Source organism: Lissotriton helveticus, chromosome 1_1 (assembly GCF_964261635.1).
Source record: "Lissotriton helveticus chromosome 1_1, aLisHel1.1, whole genome shotgun sequence".
Lineage (NCBI taxonomy): Eukaryota > Metazoa > Chordata > Amphibia > Caudata > Salamandridae > Lissotriton > Lissotriton helveticus.
Genome location: NC_136057.1, coordinates 1184567537 through 1184585969, shown reverse-complemented (window position 1 = coordinate 1184585969; position 18433 = coordinate 1184567537). Strand labels below are relative to the sequence as shown.

General features: G+C 43.4%; 1 protein-coding gene and 1 long non-coding RNA gene across 3 annotated transcripts in view; one reads left to right on the top strand and one right to left on the bottom strand.

The window, feature by feature from the left end:
* FBXL13 (F-box and leucine rich repeat protein 13) overlaps positions 1-18433 on the top strand; it is a 1354404-nt gene that overhangs the window by 1143094 nt on the left and 192877 nt on the right. The window lies entirely within an intron of this gene.
* The window catches only part of LOC144822187 (uncharacterized), a 534981-nt gene that overhangs the window by 323809 nt on the left and 192739 nt on the right, over positions 1-18433 (bottom strand). The window contains exon 3 of one of the 2 annotated variants that reach the window (XR_013608576.1): positions 17135-17268. The exons of the other annotated variant lie outside the window; for it this stretch is intronic. This is a non-coding gene — a long non-coding RNA (uncharacterized LOC144822187). Of the gene's footprint in view, positions 1-17134; positions 17269-18433 lie in introns of those variants that run through there. 2 annotated transcript variants of the gene reach the window in all.

Below are 18433 nucleotides of genomic sequence, written 5' to 3'. Positions count from 1 at the left end.
CTGCACTACGTTACAGGCTTGTAAATATGTTCAATACTTTGACAAATGTCGGTATTTTCTTTTACAGGTTTTTTTGATTTTTTAGCTCACCCAGTGTGGAGCGAGCTTACACCACGGGCGCATTTTCGCCATCCAGTGGTCCCATGTGGTAGGATTGGGTGCGTCTTTTAGGGGACGCAGACCGTCCACCACTTGGTTGTATGGTCCTGACGAAAACCTGGTTAACCTTAACCATTAAGGTTGAAACATGTAGACCTAACACATAGACCCTATTATTTATAGAGATACACGGGCTCATTGTTGCCCTATTTTATCTCGCCACGATTTTAATATTGTCCAGTTGCTTGCCAATAAAAAATCTTTATTTTACAAGTTCAAACCAGGACAATTTTTAACTCACTGATTTTTTTCATTTTTCACGCACCACCACTCACAACCTGCTCCACTGCAATCAGGTGTTGAAGCACACCCTGATGACGCTAGGTCATTAGGGTGGACCCCGATGATGAAGCATGTCATCACTAGGTGATGAGTGAGGGGTTTTTAAGAAAAAGAGTTTTCCTCTACTTTGTGAAAACCATCCACCGACACAGTGACTTGTGAATTCTCACTGGTGGTACTCCTTCATTTTGTTTTTTCTACTATTGTATCCAGGGGTACAGGAGTACTCCCCGTTCACTCTGGTGAACATAACCCTTGCTCTCTCCATTGTTTCTGTATATCTTGGCAGCGCACAGCTGTGAGAGTTATTAAATAGCAGCACTGTCTTCTTTACTGTCTATACGGAGAAGGCGACACAACTATTGACCATGGCAGACACTCAAGGCTTAACATTCTCGACTGATGAAATCGACTCTATCATGGGCAATCTTGCGGCGTTTGCGGATGCAAACATAAGCAGTACAATATCCCAGACATCAGACTGGGACAAATTGACGGAAATGAAAAAGAACAGAATAAGAACCATTCTACACGGCACTATATTAAAGGAATATGTGACAAACCAAATGGCACCTAAAGGCTTACTAGTATCTAATGCCCCTCGTATCTTTCTGGACGATCATGAATTCCGAAGAGACTGGGCACGTATAGCATGGCATTGTACCCATGATTGGATCATGCTGATCCTCAAGACTGCCCTACGCCTCTCTGAAAAAATCCAGATCGAAATACAGGTGACTGAAGCACAGATAAAAGCTAGCATCACGGGATATAAAAAGAAACTAGATGATCTCAACAAAGAGATGAATGAATATAGGGACAACCTTACCCAACAAAAGGTACAGAAGTTCCAGAAGGATCTTAAACGCTTTTCCTTTGTAAAGGCCTATCCCTATTCTGATGCTGACTACAAAGCTTCCACAGGACCAGATCAAGACTCTGATGCATCCAGCAACACGTCCAACAGCTCCAGCAATAGTGGTAGTTCAGGGAATGGAAACCAAAGACAAAGACAAAGAGGAGGATTTAGAGGACATTATCAATGGCCACAATACAACCAACCTCCTTTCCCGACACCATTCATGCCAGATCAATCATTCCCCATGTATGGATGGCAACCACCATTCCAACCGCACTTCTTTCCACCCAGCCAGTACCGCCCTCCTTTTCAGAACAGAGGCAGGCGCGGCAGAGGTCGGAAGAGAACCGGAAACAATGTACAGTGGGAAGACGAGGACCCAGTGGGCAACAATACGAGGAGCAGAGCAGGAGCGAGCAAACCAGGACCAAGCAACAAGACGAACTAGTCACCAACCTTTCCTCAAGGAGTCTCACTACAACTGAAACTAAAGTGCTGAACAAGGGCCTGGGCTTTGTACCCACGAGACATTTGGACAAATTCAAACTACATTGCGAATTGGCCAATTTCTTTCGGAAATTGAAACTCAAAGCATTCTTTGAAAAACACCCAAGCAGTGAAAATGACGAAACACCTAACGAAACAGGCCTCAAAATTAAGTCAAAGTTCACACCACCTCCACACACTATCCCTGTGGAAATCCACACATTTGAACAGGCCGTGTTCAAAGACATTGAAGAAATGAGGGAACCCAGACAATTTGAAAACAATAGCAGGGCAGAATGCGAAGCAATTTTGCAATTGAAGAATGACGCCTCAGTCATAATAAAACCAGCTGACAAGGGCGGTGGCCTTGTTGTCATGAATAAGAGTGATTATGACACTGAATGCAGGAGGCTACTCAGTGACATCAAGAGCTACCAACCCCTATCAAGAGATCCGACTGAGGAATTGAGAGCAGAAATTTTGGAACTTGTTGAGACAACTGAGGCCTCTGGTGCAATCTCTAAACAGGAAGCGGATTACCTCTGTAAAACGGAAGGGAAAATCCCGTATTTCTATACTTTGCCAAAGATGCACAAAGGAAAAATCCCCCCGCCAGGAAGACCGATCGTGTCAGGGATCGGTTCACTCTTGGAACCGCTCTCTAGGTTTTGCGATTTTTTTCTGAAACCGATCGTACAAACTACTCCAACGTACCTCAGAGATACAAAAAACCTGCTGACACTCCTGAACAATGTACAAGTAGACGATGAAACCATCCTACTCAGTTTTGACATTGAGAGCCTTTATACGAGTATTCCTCAAGATGCCACCCTGGATGTTCTTAAAAGCGTTCTGGAAAATAACAGTTGGGAACACCAGACACCAAAAGCGTTTATCTTACAGTGTGCCATGCTCGCACTCAAAAGGAACTATTTTGAGTACGAAGGCTCCCTGTACCTCCAAATCGGTGGTACATCTATGGGCAGTGTCTTTGCTCCTAGTATAGCCGGGCTATATGTCCATAACTTTGAAGAAAGGCACATCCTTACACAAGAGAACCCCTACAGAGATCACATCAAGTTTTGGCGTCGTTATATCGACGACGTCATGGTAATCTGGCAAGGACCTGAAGAAACACTCAGAGACTTTACTATCTGGATTAATACTCGAGATCCACACCTCAAGTTTACTCACACGTTTGACAAACGACAGATGATCTTTCTGGACATAGAAATTAAGAAAGAGGGGCAGGAATTAACAACCAAAACACATTTTAAGCCCACTGCCAAGAACAATCTACTGAGGTACGAGAGTTTCCATCCCCGTCCGCTCAGAGAAAACCTGCCATATGGCCAATATCTGAGACTACGGCGGAATTGCAGCAAACTATCAGATTATAAACTTCAAGCTAAAGACCTCACGTGCAAACTGAAACAACGAGGGTATCCAAACAGAATAATTGAGAAGTGCCAAAAAAGAGCAAGGAATCAACCTCGTGATTCTCTACTTGAAGAAAACATGTCCCGGAATGATTCTATTCCCCTCACATGTGTTACAACGTACAATTCCGTTTCAAACAATGTGAGTAAGAGCATCAAAAAACATTGGCAAATCCTCAACACAGGCGCGCTGAAATGGGACAAACCACTTTTTTCTTATAAAAAAGCACCAAGTTTAAAAGACAGCCTTGTCAACACAAGGCCAAAGAATGCAACGATCAACTCTAACCCTAGCATTACTGAAATGTGGAACTTGCCACCAATTATTGGGCACTACAAATGTGGGGATTGCAGTGTATGCCATCTGACAGAGAACACGAAAACACTGAATCTTGAAGAAGGCAGAGTGTGGGAACAGCGTAAACACACGAATTGCAACAGCACCAACGTTGTGTACATGATCACATGCATCTGCGGAAAAAACTACGTTGGTATGACGACCAGAAAGGTCAAACAACGTATTTGTGAGCATCGTAGCACAATACGCTGCAGAAAAAACGCCACCAAGTTGACGGACCATTTCCTGGATGCGAATCACACTCCGAATGACATGAGATGGACTGTCATTGAGCAGATTCCAAACGGACCCAACTCCCAAAAGATCCTACATGAGAAAGAACAACGTTGGGTGTACCGACTTTCCACTCATATCACGGGCCTTAATGATAATGTCCCTTGGGCCTCAATACTTTAAGCCTACCCACTACCCTTTAAGCAATATTCAGCCTACTCCTAACCATCTAATGAGTTGTCTACAAACATGACCGAAGCACTCTTGTAATTTTAACTAGTCATGGTCCGTTCTGGTTAGTATGACCACGCCTAAATCATAACATTGGTCTTTTGTTGGGGTCTTCTGGTAATATACACCCCAGTTCTATCTCAGAACCCCCCCTTTAATATGGCTATCTACGATGCTATTACCAATATTTCACCAGCCATTCAGGTCTTTGTACACAATTACTGAAATACTCCTGATGGTCTTTTGAATATTTAATAATTTTGGAATATTGTACCTCCTAGCCTGGGATTAACCCCAACTACCCAGCACGAGATTCGATCCCTCGCCTTAACTGTAACCAATTGAGGCTATGCGGCCACCGTCCTAGTATTCCTGTCGGCCTTCCGCGCACGTGATCGCGGCTTAACCACGCCCATCACGGAAGCGCCCACACTCTATTTCACTCGCGCCTTCACCCAGCCCAGTACTAGCGGGGCGGTGCAGGCAGTAGGTTACAAACTGAATACCTCGGCAACTAACTGTGAGTAAAAGTACCCTTTTTCCTGCGGGCGTGTCTTTTTTCAACTAGCGCCAAAAACGAACGCGCCCAGGACACGAGTTGGATGATATTTCTTACCCGCATTTATCTACCTCTTAATAATATCACTCTCTTTCAGAATACGTTTTAAAGAGGGTAACCTCCCCCGTCCCATGAAGTCCTTGAACACTCCATTGAGAGTGAGCCTTGGTTATATATACTTTCTGTCTGTCTTGTGTCTATGTTGAGTTTGTCTTATTTTGTGTTGTACAGTTTCTCTTTGACAATGCATGCACGATCGAATTGGATATAGTCTCGCACCAACTAGTCGGTATGCGAGGAAGTAACACGCGGTGACCATTTTATGAACTGCGTGTGAGTTGTGAATAGAGAAAATTACGATATTCCCTCTGTGTGCAAGTTGTGGGTAATCTACACTGTCCCACATTTCGCACCTGCACTTCCCTCCTCTAGAAGTATGCTGGAGTAGAGCCCAACACTGGTAACGCTAGACGTATGATGCTACCACTGAATTCACCATGTAACTGGGTGTGACAGCATGCTGACACAACGTTGAAGCACTGCACTACGTTACAGGCTTGTAAATATGTTCAATACTTTGACAAATGTCGGTATTTTCTTTTACAGGTTTTTTTGATTTTTTAGCTCACCCAGTGTGGAGCGAGCTTACACCACGGGCGCATTTTCGCCATCCAGTGGTCCCATGTGGTAGGATTGGGTGCGTCTTTTAGGGGACGCAGACCGTCCACCACTTGGTTGTATGGTCCTGACGAAAACCTGGTTAACCTTAACCATTAAGGTTGAAACATGTAGACCTAACACATAGACCCTATTATTTATAGAGATACACGGGCTCATTGTTGCCCTATTTTATCTCGCCACGATTTTAATATTGTCCAGTTGCTTGCCAATAAAAAATCTTTATTTTACAAGTTCAAACCAGGACAATTTTTAACTCACTGATTTTTTTCATTTTTCACGCACCACCACTCACAACCTGCTCCACTGCAATCAGGTGTTGAAGCACACCCTGATGACGCTAGGTCATTAGGGTGGACCCCGATGATGAAGCATGTCATCACTAGGTGATGAGTGAGGGGTTTTTAAGAAAAAGAGTTTTCCTCTACTTTGTGAAAACCATCCACCGACACAGTGACTTGTGAATTCTCACTGGTGGTACTCCTTCATTTTGTTTTTTCGGTTTTTGCTTTATCCCTCACACCCTCCCTCTTTCCATGAGTTTATAGTAAACGAAACAACCCACTAAAAGCCACATTCGTTTCTTTTCTTCCATGTGCTGGAGTGTCCCGGACCCCGACCCAGGAAGTGTCCAGAGGATTACAAACCTACCTCCGACCCCGTGTCTGACAGAAAGACTTTGTTTTGTTGTACTACAGTCTGTAAACCAAAATAAACTAGATAAGCAGTCGCCCTCTAGTCTTGGCTCCTTCCCTTCTTGTGACCGAAAGGTGACAAGTGGCGAGCCAGCCAGGAGACATTCCATCTGAAGTAAACAAGATGGAGACCTTACTGAATCAATTGAGCGAAGGCCAGTCCAAGCTAGAGTGGGCAATGAACCGTTCTAACGAACAAGCGGACAGTGATAGAGCTACGTTCACTGCGTCCATACAGACACAGGCTGATCACCTTACGAAACTTTCAGAGGGACAAACGCAGCTGTTGGCTGTTTTGGGTCAAAGTAGAGCCGCACACCCACCCGGGGCAGTAGTGCCGCTCCAAAAATATGTTCCCGGAGATGACCCTATTTCTTTCTTCCTAAATTTCGAAAGGGCAGCCCGCGCTAGTTCCTGGCCGGGTGAGAGATGGCCCTTTTATCTAGCACCTCTCCTTACCGGAGAAGCCCAGGCAGCCTATCAGTTGGCCAATAAGGACGGTACTGCAACATATGGACACGTGAAACAAATAATCCTTGATAGACTGGGAGTCGATGATGAGACTCATCGTTTACAATTCCGACAGGAGAGGGGAACCCCAACCGATGCTCCAAAAACTCTCTTCTATAAGCTGAAAGATGCAGCAGATAGGTGGTTAAAACCACAAGAGGGGAATATAGATAATGTTATGAATAAAATCTATTTGGAACAATTTCTTGAGGCCTTACCCTATGGCACCCAAAGGTGGCTCCGACAGCACGCAGGGTTGTCCTTAGAACATGCCATTGAAATGGCAAATTCCTACGCAAGAGCCCAAACCAGGCCTGTCTTCCGAGAATCTGAAAAACCTGTTGTGAACAAAAACTTTACGAAAACTGAGAAGAAACCCTTCAAACCTCCAAACGATCCACCTCCGATAAAACCAAAACCATTGAAGCCAGAGCCACCAGTATTTACAAGTCCTCAATGTTATGAATGCGGCGAGTGGGGACATATTGCCAAGTACTGCCGTAAAAAGAAAGAGAAGGAGGAAGAGCCCATGGAGGTGGGGTATGCTCCGCGTGCCCTCTTATATGCACAAGAGACTGGTCCAGCCTATTATGTAAGTGTCTTGGTAGACGGTAAGAAAACCCGTGCCCTGTTGGACTCTGGTTGTCGCCATTCGGTGATCCAGGAAAACGCCCTGAATAGTTCCTCTTCACTCTTAGACCGTAGTGTACGGATAAAATGTGTACACGGGGACATACGTACTTACTCCCTAGCCAGGGTCACGATAACAACAGAAAAAGGAACCCAAGTACAGTGTGAGGTAGGAGTCCTTCCTAATCTACCAGAACCACTCATTATAGGTACAGACAATAAGTGGTTTTCTACCCTGATGGCAGAAGCGTGAGAAAAACAAGGGAGAGGCGGGGTCAGAGAGGGTCTATTAGCGGAAGAACCTTGGTCCACCAATACCAACTTTAGAGCAGCGCAACTCAATGATGCCTCATTGTCCTCTGCCTGGCAAAAAGCACAGGATAGTAAGAATCAGAATCCCCCTACTTATCCCTGTTTCATTGAACAAAACGGTCTTCTGTACAGAGTAGGGCAGAACCAGGCCACTCCACAGCTACTAGTTCCTACCCTGTTCCGTGAGCAAGTTATGTTTTATGCTCATGCACATCTGTTAGCCGGTCATTCTGGTGCAGAAAAGACCACTAATTCCATCATTGAGCATTTCTATTGGCCCGGGGTGTATGCACAAGTGAAGAAGTACTGCCAGGAGTGCCAGATTTGTCAGAAGAGGAATCCTTACATCCCACCTAAGGTTCCCCTTGTTCCACTACCAATAATAGGGAAACCTTTTGAAAGGATAGGGGTAGACATCATAGGCCCTTTACCGAAATCACATAGGGGCTACCAATACGTTATGGTAACAGTTGACTATGCGACACGTTATCCAGAGGCGTTCCCATTACGAGCAGCTACCACTAGTGCCATCTCCCAAAAACTGGTTGAGTTGTTTGCACGGATGGGATTCCCTAAAGATCTCATAACCGACCAAGGGACACCGTTCGTGTCTCGCCTCATGCAACAAGTATGTAAGCTCCTCAATGTGAAACATCTGCGTACCTCTGTGTACCATCCACAAACCGATGGTCTGGTTGAACGTTACAACGGGTTGATCAAAACCACTCTGAAGAAACTATTGACAGGAGATGGTAAACAGTGGGATCAACTGCTTCCGTTGGCACTTTATGTGTTAAGAAGCCAGTTCCAATCCAGTTTAGGGTCTTCCCCCTTTGAGTTGCTGTTTGGCAGGAAACCCCGTACCTTGTTAGAAATAACCAGGGATAGTTGGGAAAAGACAAGCTCAAAAGATGCGGAAGAATTGTTAGACTATTCCCAGCAGCTGAAATCCCGGTTACACAAGCTAAGGACCCTGTCCTATGAAACCCTAGAGAAAGCTCAAAACAGACAAAAGACCTTTTATGATAAAGGCAAGAAGTGGAGAGAGTTGGACATAGGTGATTGGGCTCTGATTCTTCTTCCAACTTCTACTCACAAGCTTCGGAAGGAGTGGCAAGGACCTTTCCAGGTCGTCAGGAAAATAGGTAGGACCACGTATGCACTGAAACTATCTCCCTCCCGAACACAGATTTACCACATCAATATACTGAAGAAGTGGTTGGGTACCCCTCCGAGGCCTCATGTCTCGGTGTCACTAGCAACACCACCTGCTCATACCATCGAGCATGTTGTTGTGAATGACGACCTTACAGATCCTAAGAGGTGTGAACTGAAGGCGATAATGCTAACCCACCAGGCTATATTCTCGGACCAGCCAGGTCGAACTACCTTGGCTGAACACCATATCCCGACAGCTCAGGGGGTAGTTGTAAAACAGAAACCATATAGGGTCCCCGAAGCGCGAAGATCAGTGATAAAAGAGGAGGTACAGAAAATGTTAGAAGCAGGGATTATAGTCCCCTCCAAAAGCAATTGGTCTTCCCCAGTGGTATTGGTGCCAAAACCTGACGGGAGTAAGAGGTTTTGCATTGACTTCAGAGCAGTAAACAAAGTGTCAAAACAAGACGGGTATCCGTTACCCAGGGTAGATGAGCTGATAGAACGCCTTGGGGAGGCTCAATACATAACAACTATTGACCTCACCAAAGGATATTGGCAGGTGCCTCTTTCCCCCAAAGATCAGGAAAAGACAGCGTTCACCACCCCTGATGGTCTCTTTCATTTCACTGTCCTGCCCTTTGGACTTCATGGGGCCCCTGCTACCTTCCAACGTCTTATGGACACTGTGTTGGCCCTTTATAGACACTTTGCGGCGGCCTACATAGACGACATTGTCATCCATAGTCCAGATTGGCAGACCCATCTAATTCACTTAAATCAAATCCTTACGGCTTTGGAAAAGGCAGGCCTACACATAAATGCAAAGAAATCCCGGTTTGCCTTCTCTCAAGTGAAGTACCTGGGCTACATGCTGGGTAACGGTCAGTTGTTTCCTCAACAAGAAAAAGTGAAGGCTATACAACAACAGGAGTTTCCTAAACATAGGAGGGATCTCCGGGCCTTTCTTGGTTTGGTTGGTTACTACCGACGGTTTATACCACACTTTGCCACGCTCTCAGCCCCTTTGACGGATATGTTAAAGAAAACAGCCTCTTCTGTTCAGTTCAAGCGACCCTCTGCCCAAGCACAGTCCGCCTTTCAGGCACTGAAAGATGTTCTCTCCTCCTCTCCCGTCCTGATTACACCTGACTTTGGCAAACCTTTCTATTTGCAAACAGATGCCTCCGGGGTGGGTCTGGGGGCTGTTCTGTCTCAATTGGATCAAGAGGGGAAGGAACGTCCTATTCTGTACTTGAGCAGAAAACTTTTCCCCAGAGAGACTGTCTATCCTACCATAGAAAAAGAGTGCCTTGCGGTGAAATGGAGCATAGAGAGGCTGCATTATTATCTGGATGGTAGGCGTTTTACACTGTACTCTGACCATGCCCCTTTGCAGTGGCTCCAGCGGAACAAGGGACGCAATGAGCGTATACTCCGTTGGTTTCTGTCCTTACAGCCGTACGACTTTGTGGTCTGTCACCGTCAGGGTACGGCTCAAACAAATGCTGACTACTTGTCCCGTTATCCACTTTCCCCCGAACGGGAAAAGTCTAGGGGAGGGATTTGTCAGGGGGTCCCGTGCTCAGCCCCGACAGGGCTAACTGAATGTCCGTCTCCTCAACAGGCGGATTACTACGGGCCCTTTAAGGATGGCCTTTGTGTACGTGATGGAGGCTTCGCATCGGAACCACCTGACTTTTCGGACCTATCAGGAGTGGCGTCTCACCATATGAGGAGAGACCCGGAAGACGCTGTGTGTCCGTCGTGGGAGGAAGAAGTGAGACGCCAGGAGAACCACGCGAGCGGGAGGACGAAAAGCACCGTGGGGACGGATTCCTTGGAAGTGGACGACACCAGGAGCAGAGAAGGTGCCGGACCGATAACGGAAGAGGAGCGGACGGCGGCAGCTGTAAAGCCAGGTGGCCAACGACACTGCGTTTCGCCCAGCCACGCAAAGGAGGACGCGTGGCTCTCCCAGGTGCGTGCTCGTTTGGGTTCTTTGTTAAACTTCAAGAAGGGAGGGACCGGTTAAGGGACCGTGGAAACACCGGGGCACCTCGTTTAGCAAAGCCGTGTATAGCTCACTGAATGTGGTGGTGGTTTTTGCTTTATCCCTCACACCCTCCCTCTTTCCATGAGTTTATAGTAAACGAAACAACCCACTAAAAGCCACATTCGTTTCTTTTCTTCCATGTGCTGGAGTGTCCCGGACCCCGACCCAGGAAGTGTCCAGAGGATTACAAACCTACCTCCGACCCCGTGTCTGACAGAAAGACTTTGTTTTGTTGTACTACAGTCTGTAAACCAAAATAAACTAGATAAGCAGTCGCCCTCTAGTCTTGGCTCCTTCCCTTCTTGTGACCGAAAGGTGACACCCAGCTTTCACAGTCAACGAGTTCGGGAGTGATATCCTTAGGTAAAGTAATCGTCAACATTCTATGTTTGTCAGCAGGAGAAGAATTGGGAAACACGGCCTCCAGTTGGTCAAATTTCTCGGCCAGCCAAAAAGGAAAATCATCTTTATTATTAGGGCGTTGACCAAAAACAGAATTTACCATAACTGGATTAAGCCGTAAACCACCACGTTCCGTTTGAGCGGCCGGACCCCCCGGGGGACCACCCGGGAGATGACGACCAATGTATTGCACTAGTGCACGAATCACGGAAATAGACACAACATGTAACCTTCGAATTTCCTGAAGGGTACAAGCACCGTGATTCGGGTGCGGGGTAAAACCACCCAACGCAGGCCAGTTAGTACCTGGAATCGAGAGTGGACCTAACCTCGCAGCGGACAAAGAGTGGGGGAGGGCGCCATCAAACCAAACGCGATGCTGCCAATGATCAATAGGTATTTCCAGTGCCCTGTACGGTGTATATTCAGCCGGGACAGCTGAGGCGGTGTAGGAGTGGAACAACCCAGAAGTTGCGTCCACTGCCGGAAACGTAACCCAAGAGTAAAACAACTCGTAAGGGAACGCCGGATCTGCACACACCACTAAAACCACAGCCATCCCATCCACCGGTACCTGGTACGTCTGAAGATGGTTGCGCACCGCCACGCGACTATGTTGCGCAATGGCCACCGCCGCCATGACTACACTGGAAACAAGAAAACACAAAGAATACCTTGTAGCACAACTGGGTAGTAATTCAAAGAAACCGTTTTAGAAAGAATCAAGCTTGAAAAAGACCTATCTCAAAAAATAGGTAGGCTTCACCGACACCCCGTTTTCCGGAAACGGATGTGAAGGGGTTAAGGTTCGAACGATATACTACTCGAGTGTCATGATATAAGACCACCGAAACCGTTGGGCGCCATGTCGCAGGGTTTCTGTTCTCACACAGAACTGTGCACAGAGGAGTGGAACCTCGGCAAATTAGGGTGTCCCAAAACTTACCTTAGCAACCAACTCACCCCTTACCGAGCTAGCTACAGTGTCTCATTGGACATATCTGAACACCCAATGTTTAGACAAACCAGAACATGAACTTACAGTACCTCAGGGTACGTGGAACTCATGAACACTCTTTTGTTATATTATCATTACAAACCAGAACATGGAGTAAAGAAGACACATGTGCATTTAAAATGTTTATTTACTAATGCCGTCTTCTCAGGCGCAGTATCTTAGATAATACAAGTATACTTATTATCAGTATCAAAATTATCAGCATAGTTACTAAGACATAAAAAGCGAATGGTGACAGCATGTTAACATGCTGTAATGAATAAGAGTTAACAACACTTATATCTCACCCTCCCTAACACATATATTATATTATTAGCTAAGAAGGTCTCTTTGGGTTGTTTTAGGGCGGGCCCATACCTTAGTGTCCTAGCATGAAGGAATCACATCAGCATACACCAGCTCTCTCTTCATGTGCACCGCATCAAGTCCTTTAACAACTCTCGTGCAAAGCAATATCAATCCCGCCTCAAGCCCAAGTTGGCAAAGGCTGCACTTGTGTTATGACTATGAAGGCGTGGAGATCAGACCTCATAACAATTCCATATCGTGTTGCTCCTGAAACTTCAGCACTCTCCGTGCAGACATGGTTTATTAAACAAAGCTGATATCAGAGCAATAACATATTATTCTCACATACACCACGGCAAACCACTAGGTTGAAAGCTAAGTCAACAATTTAGGGTCGTGTGCAGAAGTTGCAAGAAAGGAAAAAATGGCGTTTAAACCTCAAATGTACCTATGCTAACTTAACACTTTATAAGGATATATAGGAGCTATATAACAGAAGCAGGCCAAAACGCTACATGGACACACCACATTTGTACAGTGAAAACTGATCCTGTTTTTTGCAAAGTGCCTAGCTGCAGATGTGGAGCACTGTGGCTCAGGGCGGTTCCTGTCCTGAGCACGCAAGGGGTTAAAGAGGTGAGTTTTCAACTATTTCCTAAATTGGAGTAGCATTGGAACGGTCTTGAGGGATATGTAGATGTTGCTCTAGATCCTGGGTACATAGATGAAAAATGCTTGCTATCTTGGTTTCTTTTCTGCACATTTTAGTCTACACACCAATGACCTGGTTATATAGTACACTTCAACCTTTAAATGTTATATCAACAAAAAACTGGGAGATACTTGTATACTTCTAGGTTAGGCTGAGCTTGTTTATCAATCCAGCCCACGTCCAAGTGTTCTTTGCTAAAAATGTTAAGTTTGTCAACCAACCACACACATGATCACATCAATTAAAAAGAAAGAAAAAGGTGTGGGAAGTCAGAAAGTACCTCATGTAAGCACCACCCATAGAGCTACTGGTTTGTACTCACCAGTTTGCACACGTTGTCATCATCTGCAACTTTCATGACAAGAACAGGGGAAAGTGAGATTTTTTGCCCAAGTCTTGAAATTGTGTGAAAAAAGGCGAAGAAAGATAAGGTGTAGATGATCATATCATCCATCAGCCATCTGGACCCCGTAAGGTGCAAAGGAAAAACCTTTCTAAGCTAAAATGAGTTGTGGCTCCCTTTTTGTCATACGTACTTTAATTTCCACAGTGTCCACCTCAGATTAAAAAGAACGGCATGTTTAGACCTTCTTAATTGGAATAGCACTTTTTAGTCTGCCTGATTGTGTCCTGGTTGCGGGCATGCCAAGAACCACCAGAGATGTTGAGCTTGTCTGGAAGCTAAGCATGGGTGCTAGTGGTGATGACTTTGCAAATTATGCAGCCGCCTTACAGATGGTGCGGTACGGCAAGGGGAGCCTAATAGAGCACCATCAGGATGTGTGCTTGATGTGATCATATATCTTCAGGCACTGGATGAGATGGGCTGCTGCATGTAGAATGCCCCTAAGGGATGCCAGCGTGGAGTATGGAAAGTCATGGAATAGGGAATTACCGGCATCCAATCCACTAGCAGATATGGATGTGCTAGTGTACCCAGAAACCATGTCCTCTGTCAAGTGTGAACAGTAGGGCTGCATCACATATTAACTGCACATTCATGATATTTTGCATATGTACATTTTTGGACCCAAGCTCCTTTGTTGTTTTGATGATAACAGTAAAGGGTGAGAAGTAACTTATAATTAAGTAATTATTAATTAGTTGTTAAGTAATATTAATTAATTGATAATTAATTATGTTATTTATTTAATTATTTTTTAGGTACGAGTAGTGGGGTTTGTAGGGGTAAAGGGTGAAGAGTTTAATTTTATGTGTGTTTAGGGATTTATAAGGGTAAAGGGTGGGAAGTTAATTTAATTGAATTAATATTTAGAGCCTCATGACAATGTCGGTCGGAAAGCATCCCGACCGACTCCTTGTCGGAATCGTTTCTGACCAACTCAGGTTTAGCGATTACCATGTTTCTGAACACTGTTTGGTTGGACTCCCATTGGGGAGCCTGTTTTCCAAAAAACATTGAAGAAAGAGGTAGTGGCGAAGAACCTTGCACCCTGTGGTGGGCACCCCTTGGTGCCTGCCACACTGTGCATGGTTTTAAAGAGGGGTCCCATGGGTACCCACACGGGCCCCAACCGGAGGCCTCCGGGTGAAGGGAGCCTGCTATGAGCACAGGCCCCCAAAGTCGGTTTCCAACAGCCGTTCCGTGTTGGACAAACCGAGTCGGAAAGGTTGTCCGAATCCAACATCGTAATACGTCGGTTGGAAACGCAGTCCATAGACTTGTATGATTCAGCTTCGACTGACTCGGATTCTCCGAATGCCAATCGGAACCGAGTCGGAAAGACCGAATGGTTACATTGCATCGTAATTAGTCAGTCGGAAATGTTTCCGAGTCCGTCGGAAACTTGGGTTTCAACACGGATTCCGACAAACTTCGTAATGAGGCCCTTAGTCTGTAATAAATAATATTTGTTAACTAATTTTGTAAATTGTGCAATAAGTTTTTTTTTTTTTTGATTTTAGATGTAGGTTTTGTAGGAGTATGGGATGGAAGTAAATTAATTTTAAGTAAGTCAAAATTATATTTTTAATTAATATTAATCAATAATTTGATAATTAATTATATTACTTGTGTAAATACATTTTTGTGACATTTTATGAGTGTGTGTGTTTTGTAGGGGTATATTGTGGGAAGTTCATTAATTATATTTAGTTAATAATTAATATTTAATTAATGATAATTGGTTTGTTGATAAATATCAATAATTGTAAATAATGTTTTTAAAGTTAAGTGTAAGGTGCAAGTTGTGAGTTTTGTGGGGTTATAGGATGAGAAGTTAGTCAATTAAATGTATGTAACAAATATTTTTTTGTTAATAAATAGTTTCTAAATAAAACTATATGTAACATTGTTGTATTGTATTTATAATATTTTTGTAGGTATTTGTGATATGTATTTAGTATTGTAATATGTTTTTATTTTTTGCAATTTTTTAATATTAAATATACTTGTATTGTTTTTACAAAATATTTTTTTATTGTTTTTGACATTACTTTATTTTGCTCAAGATGTTGTGTTTGTTTTTAATATTGTACTGACTGGAGTGGGAATAGTAAATTTTACCCCTCCGCAATTTAAAACTTTCCCTACTGTTGTACTGACTGCAGTGGGAATAGTAAATGTTACCCCTCCACTATCCAACACTTTCCCTACTGTTGCATTTATTAGAGAGGGAATAGTAATTTTTACCCCTCCGCTATCCAACATTTTCCTTACTGTTGCATTTATTGGAGTTGGGATAGTAAGTTTTAACCTACGTGATCGACACTTCCCTTCCTGTTGTACTGCCTGGAGTAGGAATAGTAAATGTTGGCCCTCTGCAATCCAACACTTTCCCTACTGTTGCACTCACTTGAGTGCGAATAGTAAATTTTACCCCTCCATACTCCAACACTTTCCCTACTGTTGTACTGGCTGGAATGGTTATAGTAAATATTGCCTATTCATAATCAAACACTTTAACTACTGTTGTATTTACTGGATGAGATTTGTACATTTTACCCAGTTTTATTATTTTTGCATTGTGTGCTATGGAGGGGGAGTAGTACGTTTTTTTAAATATATTTACTATAATAGTTTGCATAGTTTTGTATAAATGGTAGTGGGAATAGTACATGTATTACATTTCATATTTTATCATTTATTTCATATTGCTATAATTTACATTTTATGTTTTTGTTTATTTAAAGGTATAGTATTTTTTAATTATTAATTATTTTAATATGTACAATTATTTTAAGAAATTGTAAGATTTTTAAGTGCACATTATTAATTTAATTAGAACGGTTTGTTTTTTAAAGGTTTTAAGTTATTGGTGTGTATATATTTACTTGTTATATTTTTAGGATTAAAAAATGTAAATATTATAAATTAAAATGATATGTTTTGTTTTTTAAGTAGATTTATGTAAATATATATATATTAATTATTATATATGTGTGTTTACATTTTTTTAAGTTAGGTTTATTTGTTATATTTGTTAAAATATATATTACATGTATTTTATTTATATTACTATTTAATATTTACTATTTATTATTTTATTTTATATACATTTAAAAACAATATTTAATACAGCCCCCAATATTTTTGGTGCTTACTATCATAAGTATAGGATGAAGATATTTTTTACCTCAATATTTTGGTCACAATATTTTTGTATGTCGTAATTTGAGGGTCAATATTCTGTCAGTGAACCATCCCAAAAATGTAATAGAACCCAGCTCATATTATACAGAGCAAGCAGATTTGGCCCTCTGGACAAGTACATATCCACCCACAAGCCTATATTGTTAAGATGAGGCAACAGTATGCATTTTTATTCAACTCATCCCCAGTACCTTGGCGCATTATTCTTCAGTTGTACCAACTTTCATCCCACATTTTAGAACCTTTCCTGGAAATCTCCTTCTTTACTTATGGCCAATCACACCCTGTATATCAGCTATTCATTGTGCTACAGAGATCTTCCAGTATCAGGGCTTTAGCTGCAGATCTATCTTTCAATGCTCAAGGTTCAGGCAGCCAATCTATTCCTAAAGTCGCTGATTGCCAGGAAGACAGGATTTACCTTGTTCCATATTCTTCCATAGAGACAGAACCCAGAACAGAAAGCACCCTACCATTTTATTGAAAGCTACCCCAACTGTGTACAAGTATCAGCACTCAGGAGCCAGGGTAGGCTTGGTCACTGTAACAACCTAGGACCAGAGGGAGTTTGTCAGTTCTAGGATGATGTAATCTGGAAGCAGTCCACAAGCTGAAACAATAATTTTAGTCTGGTGTTATTTAGTAGTATCCAAAGCTGAGAAGAAACACAATAAGTGGAGCTTATACAGGAAAAAAAGTCCACACTTGGAGCCAGACAGAAATACCTGTGTAAGAGGCTGGTTTAGTATATGGTGCACACTTATTTAAGTGATGCATCTTGACCTAATCCAGGCAACTGTTATGGTGATTTTAGTGGTCTTTGATAATCATAGAAAGTACTTAGCATGGTAGCTATGGAGAGCAACCTTCAGGCTCATCTTGAAGGAGTGTTAAGCAGTGTGTTTCATCAATTTAATTAATAGTGTAAATTAAATGAAAAAGAACCACTCAGTGTTTATATAAAAATACTTCTATTTATTACACAACACTCACTAACAAATTGGTATATCTCCTACCCGAAGATATCAACACAATACACAAGAATACTTCAATTGCAATTAGGTAAGTAGCACAAAATACAGTGGTGTCCAGGGGTAGACCAAACCATATACTAAGAAAGTGGAGTGTGAACTGCAAAGGACTTGGACCAGAAGACCCAGAGTACCCGGGAACACAAGGTAAATACCCAGGAATGCCATGAAGGCTGTATGCAGAGTGTGAACAGCCAAGTGCCTAATGGAAGTCAATGGAGAAGTTGCCGTTTTGCAGAAAAAGGACCCTTCCCAGAGGACCCTGAAAATTCTCTTGGAGGATGGAAGGTTGGAGAGCCACCGCACCATGGATGCCCCGGTAGCTTGGTAACCTACTCCAGGGAAGCCAGGTGCATGGGGTGAAGATATACATCGGAAACCTCCGTAGAAACAATGGAAGACTTAGAAGAAAATGCATCTGGAGAAGTTCAAGAAGACGTCTAAGGGAATCCAAGAGTGGATTCTGGAAGTGAAGAACCTTCAAGCAGAGGCGACAGAGTCTATGCCACTCGGACCTGACCAGGAGGTACAAAGACATAATGGCCACCGATGGTTCAGAAGAGTCGATGGTGACCTTGTTGCTGCAGCTCTGAGGACCAGACAACGCTGAGGACGACCAGGAGCCGTGCATGAGCTGTCGCACATTGGATGTCGGAGACTAGGTGTTTGGTGTCCGGCGGGAGCACCAACAAGCCTTGGTAGCATCAACTGGTGTGGAGAACGAAGAAGGAACAACGTTGGGAC